The 20,517-nt window shown below is 40.9% G+C and overlaps 1 protein-coding gene across 2 annotated transcripts in view; it reads left to right on the top strand.

Moving 5' to 3' along the window:
* AFF2 (ALF transcription elongation factor 2) overlaps window positions 1-20,517 on the top strand; it is a 452,568-nt gene that overhangs the window by 286,588 nt on the left and 145,463 nt on the right. The window lies entirely within an intron of this gene.

Below are 20,517 nucleotides of genomic sequence, written 5' to 3'. Positions count from 1 at the left end.
TACATGGACCACATCTTCCTTATCCATTCGTCCATTGAAGGGCATCTTGGTTCTTTTCACAGTTTGGCGACCGTGGCCATTGCTGCTATAAACATTGGGGTCCAGATGGCCCTTCTTTTCACTACATCTGTACCTTTGGGGTAAATATCCAGGAGTGCACTTGAAGGGTCATAGGGAAGTTCTATTTTTAATTTCTTGAGGAATCTCCACACTGTTCTCCAAAGAGGCTACACCAACTTGCATTCCCACCAACAGTGTTAGAGGGTTCCCCTTTCTCCACATCCCCTCCAACACATGTTGTTTCCTGTCTTGCTAATTTTGGCCATTCTAACTGGTGTAAGGTGGTATCTCAATGTGGTTTTAATTTGAATCTCCCTGGTGGCTAGTGATGATGAATACTTTTTCATGTGGCTGATAGCCATTTGTATGTCTTCATTGGAGAAGTGTCTGTTCATATCTTCTGCCCATTTTTTGATAGGATTGTCTGTTTTGTGTGTGTTGAGTTTGAAGAGTTCTTTATAGATCCTGGATATCAACCTTTTGACTGTACTGTCATTTGCAAATATCTTCTCCCATTCCATGGGTTGCATCTTTGTTTTCTTGACTGTTTCCTTTGCTGTACAGAAGCTTTTGATTTTGATGAAGTTCTTTTGAGACTCCCCTCTTTTGTTAGTATTATCCCCCTCTTCAAGCAGCCTACCCTAAATCTTGGGCTTTCTGCTCTCTGGAATCTCAAGCCTCAACTTCACTGCTGCCTCCCTTGCCAACACCGGTTGAAGAAGGTTGTGGGGGTTGCAGACTTGTTTCATCCTTGCACAAGGATGAGGGGACAAGATGTGGGAGGGTGGAGGGCAGTGAGAAGGAGAGACTTGAGAGAAGGTAAGCTGTATGACCTGTTCCCAACGGGAGGGAATGTGTACGTAAGAGTGACAAGAGGTGGCAGTGACCTCTCCAAGAGCAGTGCTTAAACCAAAGGCAATACCAGAGCCTAGCCTGGAAAATGGGTCTCCCATCTCTAGCTGTTAGCACCATAAGGCAAGGCAATGTGGCACGTGAAGAACGGGAGTCATGGCACTGAGTCCCAGGGCCAGCCCTGCTGTTTGTCACTCTGCAGTTTGGACAGAGAACTCCATCTTTCAGAATCTCCATTCCTTGTCTGTGAAACAGGATGATAATACCTGTTCTAATTCCCTTTGAAACCACCAAGAGGTAGAGATGCTCATTATTATGATAAATGATGATCAGTGTGGCCATGAAAAAAGCACACAGTCTTGCCCACTAGGGAAAAGAATAATCTGTGTGCCATTGAGAAGTCTGCCCCCCATCCCCACACTTACCAATGTGAGGAACTCTCCCCACTTCTTCCTGAGACTCCCCGTGCTGTGTTACCTTCTGTGACAGCACAGCCCAAGGAAAAATAAAGAGGACAGAGTTGTTTATTGTCAAGTTCACCTGGCCTCCAGTTTTACCTGTCGGGGATATGCGTGCCGCACTTTCAGCCTATGAGCATTGTTACCCACAAGATGATACTCTGATCATAGATGAAAGTATCTGAATTGGGGATATACTGGCCAATTTTTACAAAAAGATCTATTTATTTTAGAAAGAGACAGAGAGAACACGAGAAAGGGGAGGCAGAAAGGGAGAGGGAGAATTTCAAGCCCACTCAGGCTGAGCACAGAGCCTGACATGGAGCTTGAACTCATGACCCTGAGAACACAACATGAGCTGAAACCAAGAAGCAGACACCCAACTAACTGAGGCATGCAGGTGCCCCTCTATGCTACTTTTGGAAGTGCTCAGGAATCCCTCTGTCATCTTTCCTGGGGCCTAAGGGTTGGAGTGGAGGGTGGGCAACTGTTGAGAAATCCACTGGCGTGCTCCACCTGGGGACCACAGCTGCCTGTTCCTTCCATTGTGTGGAGATGGTCAGATCAACAAGAGACACAAAATGCTTGCTCATGTGTGTGTTGGCTGCATTCCTGAAAGAAAGGTAACACGGCAAGAAATCTCTTCCTCTCTCCCAAATGAAATCAGTGGTCTTTTCTTAATTCCCAAAGAATGTGGTTCCCATTTCAAAACTTTCACCTAATTGGTCGCAATTGGAATCTCTTCTTAAGAGTGGCCTGGCCCTGGGGTATATGGGGCTCCCACGCTGCCCCACTGCCCAAGTGAGGAGAGCCTGGTGAGCACCTGGCGGAGGCTGGGGGCCCCTGTCTGCTAGAGGAGCCACTTAGAGAAACAACAGAATGTCACTTAAACAGGAAAGAAAAGAAGCAGGTTGCCTTAATAAGCTCGTAAAAGCTAGCACCCTTTGAGGAGGTAACAAAAGTCCTTCTGTTCTTGAAAGAGAATCTAGGGAAATGTCTTTTTTTTTTTTTTTTTTTTTTGGAAGACTGTAGATTGTATAGAATCCCGGGTATTTTTCAACAGCATCATTAATGAGTTGGCTTTCCTTCATTGAAGAATGACTGACATGTCTCATGCTTAGAATAAAAATAAGCATTCCAAAGTTTATGTCCTAAATTTTATGAGTAATTCTTAAATTTGTATAGCCCACATTGTGTGGCACAACAGGTTCATGGTCATGTTTGTTTGAGGGCTGTGGAGCCCAGCGGATAGTTCCACAGCTCTCTGTGTGGCCGTGCTCCCCAACTGCCTCCTCCCTGGTGGGTATGGGGGGGGGCTTTTCCCTTCCTTTTCCCCTCCACCTCTCTCTGACACCATCAGCGTTTTTCAGATCAACCAAGAGCAAGGGCACATTCTGCCTCATTAAAGCGTAGCTGTGGGGAGGAAGGGGTTCTGGCCCTGGAGTAGGAAGCCCTGGGTCCCTCACTTTCTAACTATGTGGCTTCTCGATCTCTTCGTGCAGCAAACAGGGGTTAATAACTCACCCTCCCACCATACGACCCACCTGCAGTGAGAGAATCATTAAAGTGTGCGCACGGTTTGCGCGGGGAACATGGAGAGCTCCGTCTGTTTGCTCTCTCAACTTCCCCACCTCACTGATCTCCCCCCTTTTTGCCCTCCACAGCCCAGCAGGCTAAGCATGCAAACCCACTTCATCTCCCCTGGGGACAGACTTCTTTTATAAACCAACTACAACAGAACTGGTCTCACCCCTCTCTCAGTCCCTCAGTCCCCAGGCAATGGAAATACTTTTCCCTAATGCATTTTATTTTTGCCTCCTTTTCCAAAATGCTGTTCCAATTCAAACTGGTTGGCTTTCTTTGTGCTCCTGCTTCTCATAGCATCTTAACCCACCTCCTCTGGTCTTCCAGGGCTAACTTGACTGATAGGGTGACCATATTTTTCTGTGGCACATGACTGCCTTTGAAAACACTTGAACCACATTACGTTATTTTGATAAGAGGAAACATGGGGTAGTCCCTATTTTTTTTTTCAGGAAAGTAAGGCCCAGAGAGTTTATAAATGACCTGCAACGTGGGTGAAGCTAGGTTGTGGTGGAAGCAGAAAAGAAACTTGGTCTGCATTTTACTATGCCAAACCAGCCACCACCCTCTCACAACCCTCTGGATTAAAAAGAAACAAAACAAAACAAAAAAAAACTGCCCCAGATGCTGGCTGACTTAGTCCTAACCACTCTAAGAATCCCACCAAAGCAATGGAATTTGAGCAGGCATCAGGAGTTAATTCTTTCTTCCTAACATTCTGAATATATTCGAATATCACGTCAAATAATAAAATAATAACAATGGCACATAACTGCCACTGATAAAAAAATAAGAGCAATGTGCCATTTCCAGGCAGAACACTTGAGAACACTAGGTTGCGTACATCTTGCGGCAGTCCTAAAACTCTGCATCTTGAGTCTGTGATAGCGCAGCCCAAGGAAAAATAAAGAGGACAGAGTTGTTTATTGTCAAGTTCACCTGGCCAGCAATTTTACCTGTTGGGGGTATGCATGCCGCATTTTCAGCCTGTGAGTGTTGTTACCCACAAGATGATACTCTGATCATAGATGAAAGTATCCGAATTGGGGATATACTGGCCAATTTTTACAAAAAGATCTATTTATTTTAGAAAGAGACAGAGAGAACACGAGAAAGGGGAGGCAGAAAGGGAGAGGGAGAATTTCAAGCCCACTCAGGCTGAGCACAGAGCCTGACATGGGGCTTGAACTCATGACCCTGAGAACACAACATGAGCTGAAACCAAGAGGCAGATGCCCAACTGACTGAGGCATGCAGGTGCCCCTCTATGCTACTTTTGGAAGAGCTCAGGAATCCCTCTGTCATCTTTCCTGGGGCCTAAGGGTTGGAGTGGAGGGTGGGCAACTGTTGAGAAATCCACTGGCGTGCTCCACCTGGGGACCACAGCTGCCTGTTCCTTATGTACACTAGGTCGCGTACACCTTGCTACAGTTCCAAAACTCTGCATCTTGAGTCCCATTTTGCAAAACAAATACCTCGCTATGCATTTGGCCCTTGTTGAAGCACTCTAGTCCATTCTGCCTTCCCCAACTGTGGTCTCCTTTATGACTAGTATCATGATGGCATCAGCTACCCATTCCTTCCAGCTGCCGTTGTTTCCCTGATTCATACAAATCCAGTTATGCCAAAACAATTTCAAGTCATTTTTCAAACAGACCAGAAACCACCAACCCACAGCACCTCTCCTCCAACTGCCCTTCTGCCATAAAACATGCTGTGTAGATCCACTTGTCTTCACTACTTGTCAAGTACATTGTTGCCCTAGTCTAACATTTTGCAAATCAGAAACATCAAGGTGGGTTCCTGGGTGGTTCAGTGAGTTAAGCCTCTGCCTTCAGCTCAGTTCATGATCTCAGGGTCCTGGGATCAAGTCCTGCAAGAGCTTCCCCCTCTTTTCTCTGCCTGCCTCTCTGCCTGTTTGTGATCTCCTCTCTCTCTCTCTCTCTCTCTCTCTCTCTCTCATTCTGTCAAATAATAAATAAAATCTTAAAAAAAAAAAAAAAGATAAACATCAAGGTGATGATGGTCCCAGACTGTGCACCTGCTTTGGTCAGTGCACCATTTGCTCTTTCAACTCAAGCTACCCTCAAGTCCAAACAGAAATGAAAACTAACAATAACTCTGGTGGTGTTCTGCAGTTACAATTCATCTATCAGATAAGGGACTCTGAAGCTGCTCATATGTAATAATATGGGCCGCAGCAGCTTCTCTCCTGAGCTCCGCGGGGTTTGATGGGTCCTCAAGTAATCATTTCTGGAAGAGTTCAGCCAAGGAGAGCTGCATGCACTAAATGCTACTAGCTGAGGATGGATGTTCAGTGATTATTTGCTTGGCAGTGGTATGATTTATTTGTTCCTCGCAAGAATTTACTTAAAAATATCAACAAACTATCAATTAAGTCCTTTCTTGAGTCAAAAATGCAGATAGAGCATGTCTCTTAGCCCTGACACTGAACAGATTGTGTTTCCTAGCAAAGTACCTTCAGTAGTTGATAGTTTCATAGTCTAACATCTGTAAGCGTAATTCACTGTTTATGGGGAATGCTGAATTTGCTAAGATTTACGGAACTTGATTTGATAAACTGTATAATCTTACAGATCTCTCCCTGCCATATGGATCAGGTTGGTAAACATCGACATGGGTACCTCTTTTGGATGACGGCATGATCTGTGTTTACAGCATTCTAAATTAGGGCAATTCCACATATTAGGTCTGTGTTTGGGTGTACAGTTTTAGCATGGAGAGATCTTACCAAATAATTACAGGACGACTGTGCACAGTACTTGCTATTTTTTTTTTTTTTACTTTTAAAAGGGGAAACAAATGAAGAAGCCCATCTTAAGAATGAAAAAAAAATGGATCAGAGAACAAAATTGGTCAATTATCTCTGAAAGGAAATTTGATTATATTATCATAACTATGCACCATAATCAAGCACCTTTCAGTTGAATTTCTTTGATAAATTTAACCAATAATTAGGCAATTGATTTTATATCCTGTCAAATTAATGTATAAATAATGTTCAAATTGGAATCATGCAAATGATTTTCTGTATAGCAGTCTTAAATACTAGTCCTTCCAGAATGTTTCAAAAAGCATCTATCCTATTCTGGTGTGGACTTTTAAAATTATAGTTTCTTGAAATAGTAATGTAGTGTTCCATCCAAGAAAGACAACAATTGCTAAATATAATTTAGACTATAATTAATGTTAACATTGATGGAGTCAAATAAATGAACTAACTACTGATTGCACCCTCTGCTATTCTGATGACTAGCTCTTACCTAATGATATTGGGGAATATGTAAATTTGTCAGCAGGTGAAAATGTCCTTGACTGGGTAAATTATGTGGAGTATTACCTTTTCTGAAGCTAATTCAAAGCACTAATGGACTTAATACGTAGCATGCATATGTGAGGTGAGCAATTCATGGGAGCAAATTAGCCCATAAGAGATATTAGCCATTATTTGCCTCCCAGTAATCATTCTCTCTTTTCTCAAACACAAACCAACCCAGAAGAAAGATGCTAAATTTAATTATAACAACTATTATGTGAACAGTGTATGTAAGCCATCCAGTATGCTTCCAAATGCACTTAGAGCCTGTCAAGCAGTTTAAATATTTTCATGTGGAATCTAGGGGTTTGCAGCCAGTGTCTGATGTGAATTTTAAATGGTTATACAGACGTCATTGGGAGAATGAGTAACGTGAGTAATGAGGTGACTGGCCCAGTGATTCATGGGAACCTGTCAAATGTGGGACATGTCAGGGAAGAGATGATGTCAAATACCAGCAACTTAGCAACTCAGCATTTAGCTGTCCAGGGAGTGAACAAGAGTAGCCCCTTTAAAGTCACCAAGTCAATATATGAGTCCCTGAATTTTGTAGGTGTGCTATATAAAAAGAAGTCTGTTTTCTGACAACCTGTTTCCTTCTGTGAATATGGTGATTTATTATTTTCTATTGAACTGAATGAAAGCAGGTGAGAATTTAAGCCATGTGTAGAATTTACACCTGCTTTCTGTATCTTGGGTGTACAGAGAGGGTAATGAAATAGTGTATTGGTTTGCCAAAAAGCAGGCTAGGCTTATCTGAAAGAACTAATAGCTTCCAACTGTTGTTTGAGAACCAACCTCATTGTCCCAGCTGTGCTAGTGGGATTGGATTGGAAAAAAAAAAAAAAACGTAATGCCAGGAGGTTGGCCGTTGCACTTGCATCTGTATAGATGTAAGATAAGTGTCTCTGGAAAATACATTGAGAGTAAAGCCTCCCAGATTCCATTTGGTAGGCATCTTCAGTTTTGAAATGAAAGAATAGAACAAAGCTCACACCTTCTCCTGTTAATTGAAAAAAGCATCATGGGGAATGAGGAAAAAAATGTGAACCCCACAACTGGTCTAACCAGAAGACATACATAAGCCTAAGTCATAATTTATTCTGTGAAGGTCAGACAGGAAAGAATCCAAAGGATGGTTCCCATGGTCATGGCTCTAGAGCACAGCTGATGATTCACTGCTTTTAGGATAAGTAACACAGGGGCACCTGGGAGGCTCAGTAGGTTAAGCATCCAACACTTGACTTTGGCTCAGATCATGATCTCAGGGTCCTGGGATGGAGACCCACATTGGGCTCCCTGCTCAGTAGAGAGTCTGCTTGTCTCCCTCTCCCTCTGCCTCTCCCCTTGCTGTGCTCTCTTGCCCTGAGATAAATAAATAAATCTTTTAAAAAAAGAGTAAGTGACATACCATGAAAAGCAAAACCAATATGGAAATAAGGGGGGCTGAGCATGAAGTTTTGTAACTGGAGCTTCTTTGGACTTAGTCTGGAACATACAGATCCTAAGAAGTGGGAAAGGCAGTATTGAATGAGAAGTGACATAATTAATCCACATTTGTGGAAAGCACTTTGCTACTGAGGCAACGTGGCAGATTGAGATGCTACCTTATGAGCAGCCTGTAGGCCTGATGTCTCTTGATAAGACATAAATAAAGGCCAAAGGCTTTGAACGTACACATGGGTGTTGAGAAGAGAGCTCTTGCTTGTCTGGGACAGAACCACAGCCTCCACTACCACAGAAAGATCCTACAAACAACTCTTGTCCAGGAAGAACTTCTGTCACTAGAAAAAGTAGTAATAATAAAAAAAGAAACACTCAAGAGCTATGCAAAAATACCAAGAGAAAAACAAAGAAGAAAAGGAAAAAAATGTATAAAAATGTTGTTAGGGAACAAATCAAAACTATGACCATCACAGTAGCAGGAATTATTAAAAAATGAAGCAATTTTCATCAAGATCAAAAGCTTCTGCTCAGCAAAGGAAACAGTCAACAAAACAAAGAGGCAATCCACAGAATGGGAGAAGATATTTGCAAATGACAGTACAGTCAAAAGGTTGATATCCAGGATCTATAAAGAACTCCTCAAACTCAACACACACAAAACAGACAATCCTATCAAAAAATGGGCAGAAGATATGAACAGACAATTCTCCAATGAAGACATACAAATGGCTATCAGCCACATGAAAAAGTATTCATCATCACTAGCCACCAGGGAGATTCAAATTAAAACCACATTGAGATACCACCTTACACCAGTTAGAATGGCCAAAATTAGCAAGACAGGAAACAACATGTGTTGGAGGGGATGTGGAGAAAGGGGAACCCTCTAACACTGTTGGTGGGAATGCAAGTTGGTGTAGCCTCTTTGGAGAACAGTGTGGAGATTCCTCAAGAAATTAAAAATAGAACTTCCCTATGACCCTTCAAGTGCACTCCTGGATATTTACCCCAAAGGTACAGATGTAGTGAAAAGAAGGGCCATCTGGACCAATGTTTATAGCAGCAATGGCCACGGTCGCCAAACTGTGAAAAGAACCAAGATGCCCTTCAATGGACGAATGGATAAGGAAGATGTGGTCCATATACACTATGGAGTATGATGCCTCCATCAGAAAGGATGAATACCCAACTTTTGTAGCAACATGGACGGGACTGGAAGAGATTATGCTGAGTGAACTAAGTCAAGCAGAGAGAGTCCATTATCATATGGTTTCACTTATTTGTGGAGCATAACAAGTAACATGGAGGACAAAGGGAGATGGAGAGAAGAAGGGAGTTGAGGGAAATTGGAAGGGGAGGTGAACCATGATAGACTATGGACTCTTAAAAAACAATCTGAGGGGTTTGAAGGGGCGTGGGTGGGAGGTTGGGGGAACCAGGTGGTGGGTATTAGGAAGGGAACATATTGCATGGAGCACTGGGTGTAGTGCAAAAACAATGAATACTCTTATGCTGAAAAGAAATTTTAAAAAATTAAATTAAAATATTAATAAAAAAAAACAAAAAATGAAGCAATTTTATCTAAAAGGATAAAAAAAAACCCCAAGAGCCAAGGCAGTGATACAAGAGCCTAAAGATACTATTTTATTAAAAGTAGATAAATCAAGGGCTGCAAGGAAATGAATTACAGACAGAAAATCATTAGAATTAGCACGTTTAAGATCTGTTTTTATTTTCCAAGATAAATGAGTAATAGCAATCAATCATTTGTTAACCTCAGCAAGGGAGGAAAAAAGGAAAAAGCACAAATACATAAAGGAAGGAATAATAAAGAGTAATAACTTTTCAGATACAGAAGAAATACAAATAACTGTTAGTGACAATTTACTCACCTAGGCACAAATAAATATGAGAACCTAGATGAGACCGACAATTTTTCCGGTGAAATATAATTGACTCAGACTGTCTCCAGAAGATAGAAAATCTAAACAGACTTTTCACCATCAATGCAATGAAGAGGAATCCCACTCATTCATGAAATCATCAGCCCTAGGCAGGGTTTCATAGGGAATTTAAACCAAACCATGGAGGAATAATACAGCTCAATGGTTTCAGAACATGGAACGAGAAGGAAATATTGCAAAGTATTTTTTTAGAAGAGTCAAATTAGCACATAATATTGATGCCAACATCTGACAAAAACAGCATACAAAACAGAAAATTACAGAGTAACATCACTTGTGAATATTGATGCAAATTTCCTCAATGAAATGCTAATGGAATCAGACAGAACTTTAAAGGATATGCACCATGACCAAGTGGGTTTTATTCCAAGAAAGTAAAGCTGGTTCAATATTAAGAAATCCAGGTATAGGGGCGCCTGGGTGGCTCAGTGGGTTAGGCCGCTGCCTTCAGCTCAGGTCATGGTCTCAGGGTCCTGGGATCGAGTTCCACATCGGGCTCTCTGCTCAGCAGGGAGCCTGCTTCCCTCTCTCTCTCTCTGCCTGCCTCTCCATCTACTTGTGATTTCTCTCTGTCAAATAAATAAATAAAATCTTTAAAAAAAAAAAAAGAAAAGAAATCCAGGTATATAATGCTTTTTATGGATAGGATAAGAAAGAAAAAACTACATGATCATCTTCATTGATGCTAAATTATACTTGACAATACTCAACACTTACTCTAGATAAAGTAGAAATAGATGGAAACACCCTAAATGTGGTAAAATGTATCCATTTCAACCCAAAAGCTAGTATAACATTTCACAGAGGAATTCTAAAAGCGTTCCCATTGTAGCTGAGAAATCAGACTAAATGTTCTTTATCACCATTATTATTTAATATTGTCCTGGAGGTGAGCCAAGGCAATTAAATATGCTAAATAAATAATAGGTATTAAAATAGGAGAGAATGTGTAATATGATTATTATTTGTAGATTATATATGTGTGTGTATAATGTTTTCCTGAAATCCCCAAAAGAATTAACCAAAAGCACTATTACAAATGATACAACACTTCAGCACTATTTCAGTGTGCAGAATAAATATATTGAAACAGTATTTACATGTAAGCAACCAATTGTAAGATAAAATGGGCCAACAGGCTCCATTTATATCTTATGAATTCATTTAACAAGAAATGTGCCAGAAGCTATATGAACACACTAAGTCACTACGAGATACATCAAAGAACATTTTTAAAAAATGGAAAGGTCTGGGCGCCTGGGTGGCTCAGTGGGTTAAGCCGCTGCGTTTGGCTCAGGTCATGATCTCAGGGTCCTGGGATCGAGTCCCGCATCGGGCTCTCTGCTCAGCAGGGAGCCTGCTTTCTCCCCTCTCTCTCTCTGCCTGCCTCTCTGCCTACTTGTGATCTGTGTCAAATAAATAAATAAAATCTTTAAAAAAAAAATGGAAAGGTCTATTATTATTTTTGGATAGGAAGGATGATATGGCTAACATTTCTGTTCTCCTCCAGTTGATCTTGGATTCTTACCTCACACCACATAATACTATTATTTCTAGGTACATTAAAGATTAAAAATGTAAAATATTAGAAGTAAATGTGGGAACATTTCAGAATTCTTTATTTCCAGCCCAAGTCTCCTGATGAGCCAATGGAGTTGGTGGTAGTCAGAAGAAAGTTTAGAGTTTTGAGGAAATTGGAAAAAGTTAGAAGTAGTCACTGACAGGGAGAGAGGTGGCTACCCAAGGAATACTTTTAGTAAGATTATGAGGCAATGTCAAGGTTCTAACCTGTAGATTGTATGATTTTAAAGATTTTATTTATTCATTTGAGAGAGAGAGAATGAGCAGGGAGGACACAGAGGGAAAGGGAGAAGAAAGCTCCCCACTAAGCAGGGAACCCAAAGAAGGGCTCGGTCCCAGGACCCTGGGAGCATGATCTGAGCTAAAGGCAAACGCTTAACCAACTGAGCCACCTAGGTGACCCAAGACTGTGTGATTTTTTTTCCTGGAAGGCTTAGCTCATTACCCAGAAACCACTGACTGATGGGTTGAGAGCAGTCTGGAGGCCTCAGAGAGATTAAATAAATTATCTCAAAGCACATAATTATATAGCTACTAAGGGGACGAAACAGGATTGGAACTCAGGTCAGCCTGAATTTAATGTAGACCCTAATAATAATATCAAATAGTTGCATAGCCATTCTTTGGTAGCAAGTGTTATTATCAGCCCCACCACTGCAGATAATGAAATTGAAGTAATTTGAGCCTAAGTAACTTTCCAAGTTCAAAAGCTAGCCTGTGGCAGAAGGGGCGCTGGGGGTCAAATGTATGTTTAACCTTATTTTTAAAAAGTGCTGAACATTTTTCAGAGTGGCTATACCATTTTGCATTCACACCAGCAAATTATGAAAAACTTAACTCACATCCTTGATGGCACTTGATCTTATTATTATTTTTTATTTAAACCTTTTTAGTAAGTAAGTAGTGGTATGTCATTGTGGTTTTTAAATTGCAATCCAAAATTGTGGTTTTAAATAGCCATCCCAAATGGCTAATGATGTTGAACATCTTTTCATATGTTTGTTTTCATTTTTGTGTGTCTTCTTTGGTGAATTGTGCATTCAAATCCATTGCCCACTTCAAAAACCAGATTGTTTGTTACCTTAGTGTTGAATTTTCAAAGTTCTATATATGTGTTGGATAGAGGTTTCTGGTCAGATATGTGCTTTGGAAACATTTTCTTTCTTTCATTTCCTTGACAGTGCCCTTCTAAGAGCAAAAGTTCTTTGGTGAAGTTGAATTTATCAGGCTTTTTTTCATGGATTATGATTTTGGTGTCAAGTCTGAGAACTTGTCATCTAACCCAAGGTCATAAAAATTTTCTCCTGTGTTTTGTTCTAAGAATTTTATAGTTTTATATTTCTAAATTTAGAACTTTAACCTGCTTTGAATTAATTTTGGTATCTATTGTGAGGTATAGGTTGAAACTCATTGTTCATTGTGTTTCAGCACCATTTGTTGAAGAGACTGTCTTTCTCTATTGGATTGAATTTGCATTTTTATAAAAAGTAGATTGACCTTATATATGTGGTTCAATTTCTGGATTCTTTAGTCTCATCCATTGGTTCATGCCCCTGGTCTTTCACCAATACCATAATGTCTTCAATACTGTAGCTTTATAGCAAGTCTTAAAGTCAGGATAATGTGAATCTTCCAACTTTGTTCTTTTTTCCAAAGTGGTTTGACTGTTCTAGTTGCCTTTCCTTTCCATATGAATTTTAGAAACATGTTGTCTGTTGTCTGTATTTATAAAATATCCTGCTAGTATTGCATTATATCAATAGATGAATTTACTTGTGCCTTTTTATTTCATGAACATGGTGTGCCTCTGTATTTATTCAGGATGCCCACACCATTTTTAGAAGGACATTGATAATCTATCATTCCATTTTGGGGGAATGATGCTGCAAGGAAAATCCAAAGCCCTAGAAAAACTGCATGAACAAAGTTATTCATTACAATATTATTTGTAATAACAAATATGCTACTATATGTCCAACAATAGGGGAATAGTTAATAAAATTCTGATTTATACATTCAAAAAATAATTGGCCATTAGAAAGATGGTTTTGAGGATGATGTAGCAACATGGGGAAAAAAACAACCTTACAATATACTGTGAAGGGAAATAACCAGACTATAATATTTTCTGCACTTACTTTTGATAGCCAGGTAAAGATATGACTAAAAAGAAACTAAAGGAAAATACCCTGAAATAATAGTTCTTATTTTGTTAGAGTGACAGAATTATGGGTGAGATTTTTTTCTTTTTCTAAATTTTCTCAATTTCTAAAATTTTTATTAGTTTTATAACAAATTTTAAGAGGTATCTGCTGAACTGAAAAATGCATTTAGCAAGAAGTAAAGTAGGATATAGTGAGTGGATCCACAAAGGGAATGGCGGGAGAGGCTAGCCAAGAGAAGATTAAATCAGAAGAGGGAGCAGGCCACTGCTGCCTGAGGGACTTGCAGTGTTGGAGTGAGGCTTGAGTCCGGATTTAGGCTAGGAGGACTCAAATGGTGGAACCCAACCCCTGAGGGGCAGTTACAAGGAGATAAAGATCCTCGATCTCACTCACAAAACTGGAATACTATGACCTAATTTTCAGGATTAATGGGAGAATCAAATGAGCTAATGTATGTTATGCCCCTAGAATGTGCTTGGAATGCCGGGAAAATATTAGGTGTGCCTGGTAGACTCCCGTTCCCACCATGCAAGAGCCAACACCAGGACTGCTTCCTCTCTGAAGCCTTAACTGTACAAATGAAATGAATCCCTCTTTCTTTTGGGTCCCCCCACCACCTTTTCCACTCCCCACTTGTCACTTTCATGCAGTGGGGTGGTTTGCCTCTCGTGGCATGATGTCACATTCCTTAGATCAGAGTCTGTGTCACACTCATCTCTCTGTCCCCTTAGCTTAGCCCAGAAGCCCCTCTATCCACCCCCCCATATGTACACAAAGGTGACAAGAGTAGGTGTATAAGAAGTACAGAGTAGCTGTTTATTGGGTGACTGAAATTTGTAGAGAAATGGTTAGAGAAAATGGCCTCACAGTGTCATGTCTGCCCTTGGTAAAGTAATATGTTTTCCATGGAGCTATTGTAAGTTAATAAGAAGATGATAATGTTTAGTAAGTAGAAGAGTTATACAAACACTAGGCATTATAATGACTCCATTTCTTATTTCTTCAGTTAATATATTTAGTACTACGTTTTGTGCTAGGTTTTTCCATTGCCAAGCATTATTTAATACCTTTGCTCTAACCTATTTTTAATATTGCTCCTCAAAGTACAATAATGTTGGCATTATCGCTTTAAATAAGACACTGATTAAAAGCAGAGGTAGAGGCCCCATATGCTACTATAACTGCAGAGAGCTGATTCAAATCTCTTAAATAATGTTGAAGGGGCTGGTTTGGTACCATTCACTGTGCTTATTATCACTGTGGTTATAAGAATGATGCTTCCATGACATGTGGATTTTTTTTTCTCTCCAAAGGGAGTTTTCAGACTTTTTTTTAATGGCTAAAAAAACTGTGTTTTGCTTCTATTAGACATACTCAACCTTACAACAAAGGTTGTGTCAAAACAGAGCATCCCCCTACCGCTCAGTACGCCCATTCCTGGGATAAGAGCACTAATACAAACCAGCTCATCCCACTTCCCCCTGCCAACATGTTAATTAGAAATTGTCAGATCACAAAATATAGAATGCAGGCCCATCGAAAGTTAAGGCAGACAAAACCACCTCAGTAGGGGTGCCTGGGTGGCTCAGTGGGTTAAAGTCTCTGCCTTCAGCTCAGGTCATGATCCCAGGGCCCTGGGATTGAACCCCACATCAGGCTCTCTGCTACACGGGGAGCCTGCTTAAAACAAACAAACAAACAAACAGTCTGGACCTCTGGTGGTTTTCTCTTCAGTACCTTCCAACTTCTCAGGACCTGATGGGACTGGAGAAAACCCAAGGAGCTTGTCCACCCTCAAATTTTGCAGCCTCTTTCCCGCTCTTCAACCCAACAGCCCTCTATAGGGCACAACCTCACATACCCAGCACTTTTGATACCAAAGTAAATGGTGGTCTGTGTTCCCCAGCCAAGACCACAAATCCCCTGCCTTTGGAAGAACTGGGATTCAGAAGAAGGCACTGGACTGGGCATCAGGAAACCTCAGAGCAAGGCCTGACACATCCACAACCTGCTTTTCAACCCTTGGCTTGTCTCTGAAGCATTATTGGCTTTGGGTTTTCTATTTGTAAAATCGAAGTGTCGACTAGTCTGCTCTGTCCAGTACAGTAATGGTAGCCACATGTGGCTGGATAGTGAAGTTTAAGTGTGTTAAATTATAATAAAAGTCAGTTCCTCAGTCCATGAGGCACATCATAAGCACTCAAGAGCCCCATGTGGCCAGTGACTATCATTGGACAGTACAAAATAACAGCATTTCCATCATGGCTGGAAATTCTAGGGAAGAGAACTGCCCCTAACTTATCTCTTAAGATCTCCTCTGGGTCTTCTTTCTGAGTGTGATCATTAAATAAAACCAAATCTAGTTTTACTTTTTGACTATGTACCCTTAGCCATGTTTAGAGTCTATCTGAATAATTTATTTCCATCTGAGGCTTATGTAGAATCCATTAGTCAAATTCTACTCTAGTTCTAAACAGTACTCCTACTATATAAAAAAGGACCAAAAATCAGACTAAGTAAGTAGAAAGAGATAAAGTTAATGGCCCCATAAAACAGAGAAGAGGAGAGAAATTGAAGGCAGCACAGGGAAAGTGCCAGGCCTCAGACAAATTCTTCCCCCTGTGTTCCACAGGAGTGATAATGCCTTCATCCCCAGGCTCTGGGAAGCAAAGGATATGTAAGACCTTGGCAGGGCCCCTTCTGGAAAAATGGTACTATTAAAAACCTGGCACCTGGTTCATATGTACCCCTCCTTCCTTCTCCTTCCTCTCTTTCACTCCTCCTTTTTCCTACCCTCTCCAGTTTCTTCATCTTGTGAGATATTCACCTAAGGTATCTCATGAAAAGAAGGACCACAGGAAACATTTGGACAGTTCTGGAGACTTTAGATGACCCGTTACTTCAAGGGGGAAAGTTGCTCACCTACACCATGATCCATACTATCACAGGGACCTAGATCTGGATTATTAACCTCAATATGGCCTAAATCCTAGCAATAGCCACTAGGACTTTACATCCATGGCAAGGCTCATTTAAAAATCCAAGGCTCCTCCTTACAGGTGGACTTAATTGGCTTTGATTTGCCATCTAGGTTGTGTGATGCACACATGTGACAATGAATTGAGAAAGTAGTGTGAGTAAGGGCAGTGGTTTCTAAACAAGTATAAAGGAGCTCCTAACCACCCCCAAATCTCATTGGCCTACAGGAAGGTAACAATGCCTGCTTCCTGCTGTTTGACAATGTTCCCTTATAGAGAGCCCATCCTTATGGAGCTCAGTGGTGGCAAAAGCCTGGAAGGCAAAGCCGCCACCTGCATGGAGGTCCTGCATCTGCCACATGCTGGCTGTGTGACTCTGTCCCGGAGGTGGGTCTTCACTGGGACTTGGGAATCTGCTCTGAGATGACAACAAGGAGAACTGCTTGCCTGGATTCTTGAGTGGATGGAACACAGTAACAGAAACGAAACATCCAAACATCCAGGGACTTCTAACCACTAAATACATGCAAACTTTTATTGGATTTAATTGTGACTCTTCTGAATGGTTCATCAATTCCGAAGATTCCCAAAGTGTGACTTTGAATTCGGCATTTCAACCCTTCATAGGCTCCCAAGCTGCCTTTGCTGAGGAGTATAAATTACCCCACAATGGTTTTTCCTATTTATTAAATATATAAACTCCTTTCATGTCTTTTAATACAGGGCATTTTTCTTTCTTTTTGGTTCATAAGGCACTTTGCAGCTTTTCAAATTGTCACATTTGTTTAATTAGCCCAGACACCCTGGCACATCGATTGCTGTCAGCTGTCTAACAGTCTCTGTGGGTAGCTTGCAAATCCCTGTCCGGGTTTGTTTTTAATGATTTTGCACATTTCTTTTCTTTTTGAAAGCAAATGAAGGACAAACTAGTTGAGCAGGAGGGAGTGGCAGGAGAAGGTGGGGTGCTGTCACACTGGGGAGAAGCATGTGACTCGAACCCAGTAGAAAACCACCAGTGGACAACTGGCGTTTGGATGAGAGATATAAACTGATCACACAATTTGTATTTGTCTGAAGCCCAGGGGAGAGTCCTCCATGTTCATTTATTTACCTCAAGCCCAAAGTGACCTTTGCTCGAAAGAACTTTTCCCTGGAAAAGTTCTCTTTTGGTGTTCTCTTTGGATCTTCTCTTTGGTGTTTTCCTAAATGTGTAGCAGGGAGGAAACGTATGGATCTGGTTACCCCCAAGAGATGGTATGGGCTGAAAACAGATGTTTAAAGAGGATTTAGAGACATCTATGGACAGTGGATTCTCACAAGGTCATTAAAAAACAAAAACAAACAAAACAAACAAACAAAAAAACCTTGGCAGGGTGGGCAAATCGTTTCCTTTTCATCTCCCTGGCGCTGTGATTCTGTCATTCTAAGAGGAAGGACAATTCCATACAAGTCATATTGGCTGGAGTTTGAGCTGTATTGGTGGCCTGATGCCTTATTATTACTAAGCTCAGAAATAATGAGAGAAAAAAGCTATGGCCAAGTTGTTCACTGGAGGATCTTTCCATGAAAATAGATATTCTTTTTTCCTCAGCAATTGAGCCTTTGTTCGGTCTAAAGGCAGTTATCGTGAACTCCTCATTACCATTTTTCTTAATGTGATAAGTGTAAACTACCAGAAAGCTATCATGTTTGAAAAGCTACAGCAGCCCTTAGAAAGGAATACAGATGCATTGTGTGTCTTTAAAAAGGCTCAGCCTGGGGATTGCACGAAATGTCTCCTCCTGCCTCCCTTTGCCTGGACTTGTCTTTCACTTACCGTAGAATCCGAGTCTCTGCACTTGCAGTCCCGATCTGTCTGTCCTACAGCGTGAGATCAGCACATCTCTTTGGTGGTTTCTGGAACATAATAACAAATTGAATGTGACTCTTTTTTTTTTTTAATCCAGTTCTGATGGGTTTATTTTAGTTCTACTTTTGAACAATAGCTAGTAATTATTATCCTATACCTATTCCAGTTTCAAATACTCTAGTTATGTAGTTAGAGCTCAGCTGCATCCTGTGCCTGGATCTGGTCCAGCTACTCAGCTCTTAGATACCTTGCAGATAGTAGACACCCAAGAAAATGTTTTTTTCTGTTTGGTGAATGGAACCAAATGTAGATCAATAAAGATGGTGCTGGGGGAGTGGCCAATGAAGGTGTGTGAATTTTATCAGATCGCTTTGGCTGACGTGCATCTAAAGGAACAAATTAGAGGTTAACCAGAAAGAATTCTTTCATGTTATGAGGGTATGGTGTGGCGTTCCTTCCAGGGAAGTTGCTCTGGGGAAAAAATGGTTGTACTATTATATCATATTTTAAATGATGGTCATTTGGATGTTGGCGATGGCAAAAAAAATTTGAAACACAAAAGCTAGAAACTGAACAATGAAGTTTAGAAGTCACTTTTGAAAGTGAATAATAGTTGTCAAAATTAGCTTCTGGATGAAGAAAACAAATTCCCAAGTTAGGGAAGAAATGGCCTTCAGGAAACCTCAGACTCCTCTGATGCCTGGACTGGACCATCGAGCGGAAGCCTTTACCGAAGAAGGCAATTTAGATTGGAATCAATCTTGCAACATTTCCTAATGGGGTGGCCAGTCTTCTGTACTGATTAGTTCACCTAATGGAGACAAATGTCCTGAGAAGGATCCAGATTTACAAGGCAATCATCTCGTTAATTAGGTGGGCTGTGGCCTTAGGTTGCCACTGCCAAAAACATGTGTAGAGATCCAAGGGTGTGGTTGAATTCTGCCCAGTATGTCACCATGGTGGTTTGTCTATCTGTTGCTGCCTTTGAAGAGGTTTCTTGGTGGACTTTGAATATGGAGCATCTGAGTCCTGGCCCATGACCATACACATCCCCATTATATTTAATGAATGAAGTGGAATTCATTGCATCTGGCAATGACAAGAATGTGGACTGATTGTCTGAATGAAAACACGATGAAGCCACAGGGTCATCAATCACCATGGTCCCCAACTGCAAATTAGAATTAGGCCCTTTAAAAGTAGAACAATACATGTACAGCCCTGTGGCTGATGGAGAAAATTTTGAGATTCCCTGAAACACCCACTGGGACTGAAGACTTTTGCATAAAGCAGTCAATTATTTATTTGAAAGAAAGAAAAAGCACCAGGATTTTTATACCATGTCAGTGAAATCATAACTTAGTGTTAGAAACTTTTAAAAGAATTAGCCATTTTTCCCCCCTGGTGGATTGCATTTTGTGTTGGCTCATTGTTGGGAAGTTGTGTTTAATAGGACAGTTGATTTTATATGTCTTCCCTACCAGCACTTGCATAGAAATCAGAGATGCAGTCTCAGGAGACTGTCTTAAGACCATTACAAAGAGAATAATATTCATTCAATTTCATAGAACAGCAAGCATTGTGACCACTAGAGATGCTTGGCGGGAGTATTAGTGATCAAGCCCAGAAAAGTCTATAGTTCTACTGTTTTTGGATTTTCCAAGAGCTGAGCAAATAGTCAGACAAATGGGGCTGATATCCATCTCACTGTAAGATAGAGGGCCCTCCCTAGGACTTCTCCCCCACTGTCCCTGGGAGAATGATGAATTTCCTTAGCCAATTTGGTCAGCCATGTTTGTATGTCATGTAAACAAACAAACAAACAAACAACAAATGCTGTTTCAGATTTGGTTTTGCATCATAAATATCCTCAATTTTACTGCGATGAAGAATATGATCATAGGCTCATAGAAGGCAGTACAGTTGGTGCATAACCTCCCTGCCCCGCCTTTCTAAGAATCCCTTAAATCCTCCTGCCTTTAGAGATGGGCCTGCATTACCTTCTAAAGAAATAGGCCCCGTGATTGGAAAGCCCACAGGAATGGAAAATGTTTTATAGTTTGAGCTAAAATGGGTTTCCTGCTAACTTTTACGCATAGGATGGATCTTAACCTCTTAGTCCACAAAGCAGATCCCAGATCTCTTCCACATGAGAACCCTTACGGTATTTGAAGTCACCTCTTAGACCTTCCCTCTATCTCCCTCTTCTGTAGACTAAATGTTCTCTTTTAAAGTGCACTTAT

This window comes from Mustela nigripes, chromosome X, assembly GCF_022355385.1.
Source record: "Mustela nigripes isolate SB6536 chromosome X, MUSNIG.SB6536, whole genome shotgun sequence".
Lineage (NCBI taxonomy): Eukaryota > Metazoa > Chordata > Mammalia > Carnivora > Mustelidae > Mustela > Mustela nigripes.
This window is presented reverse-complemented; position numbering and strand designations above follow the sequence as displayed.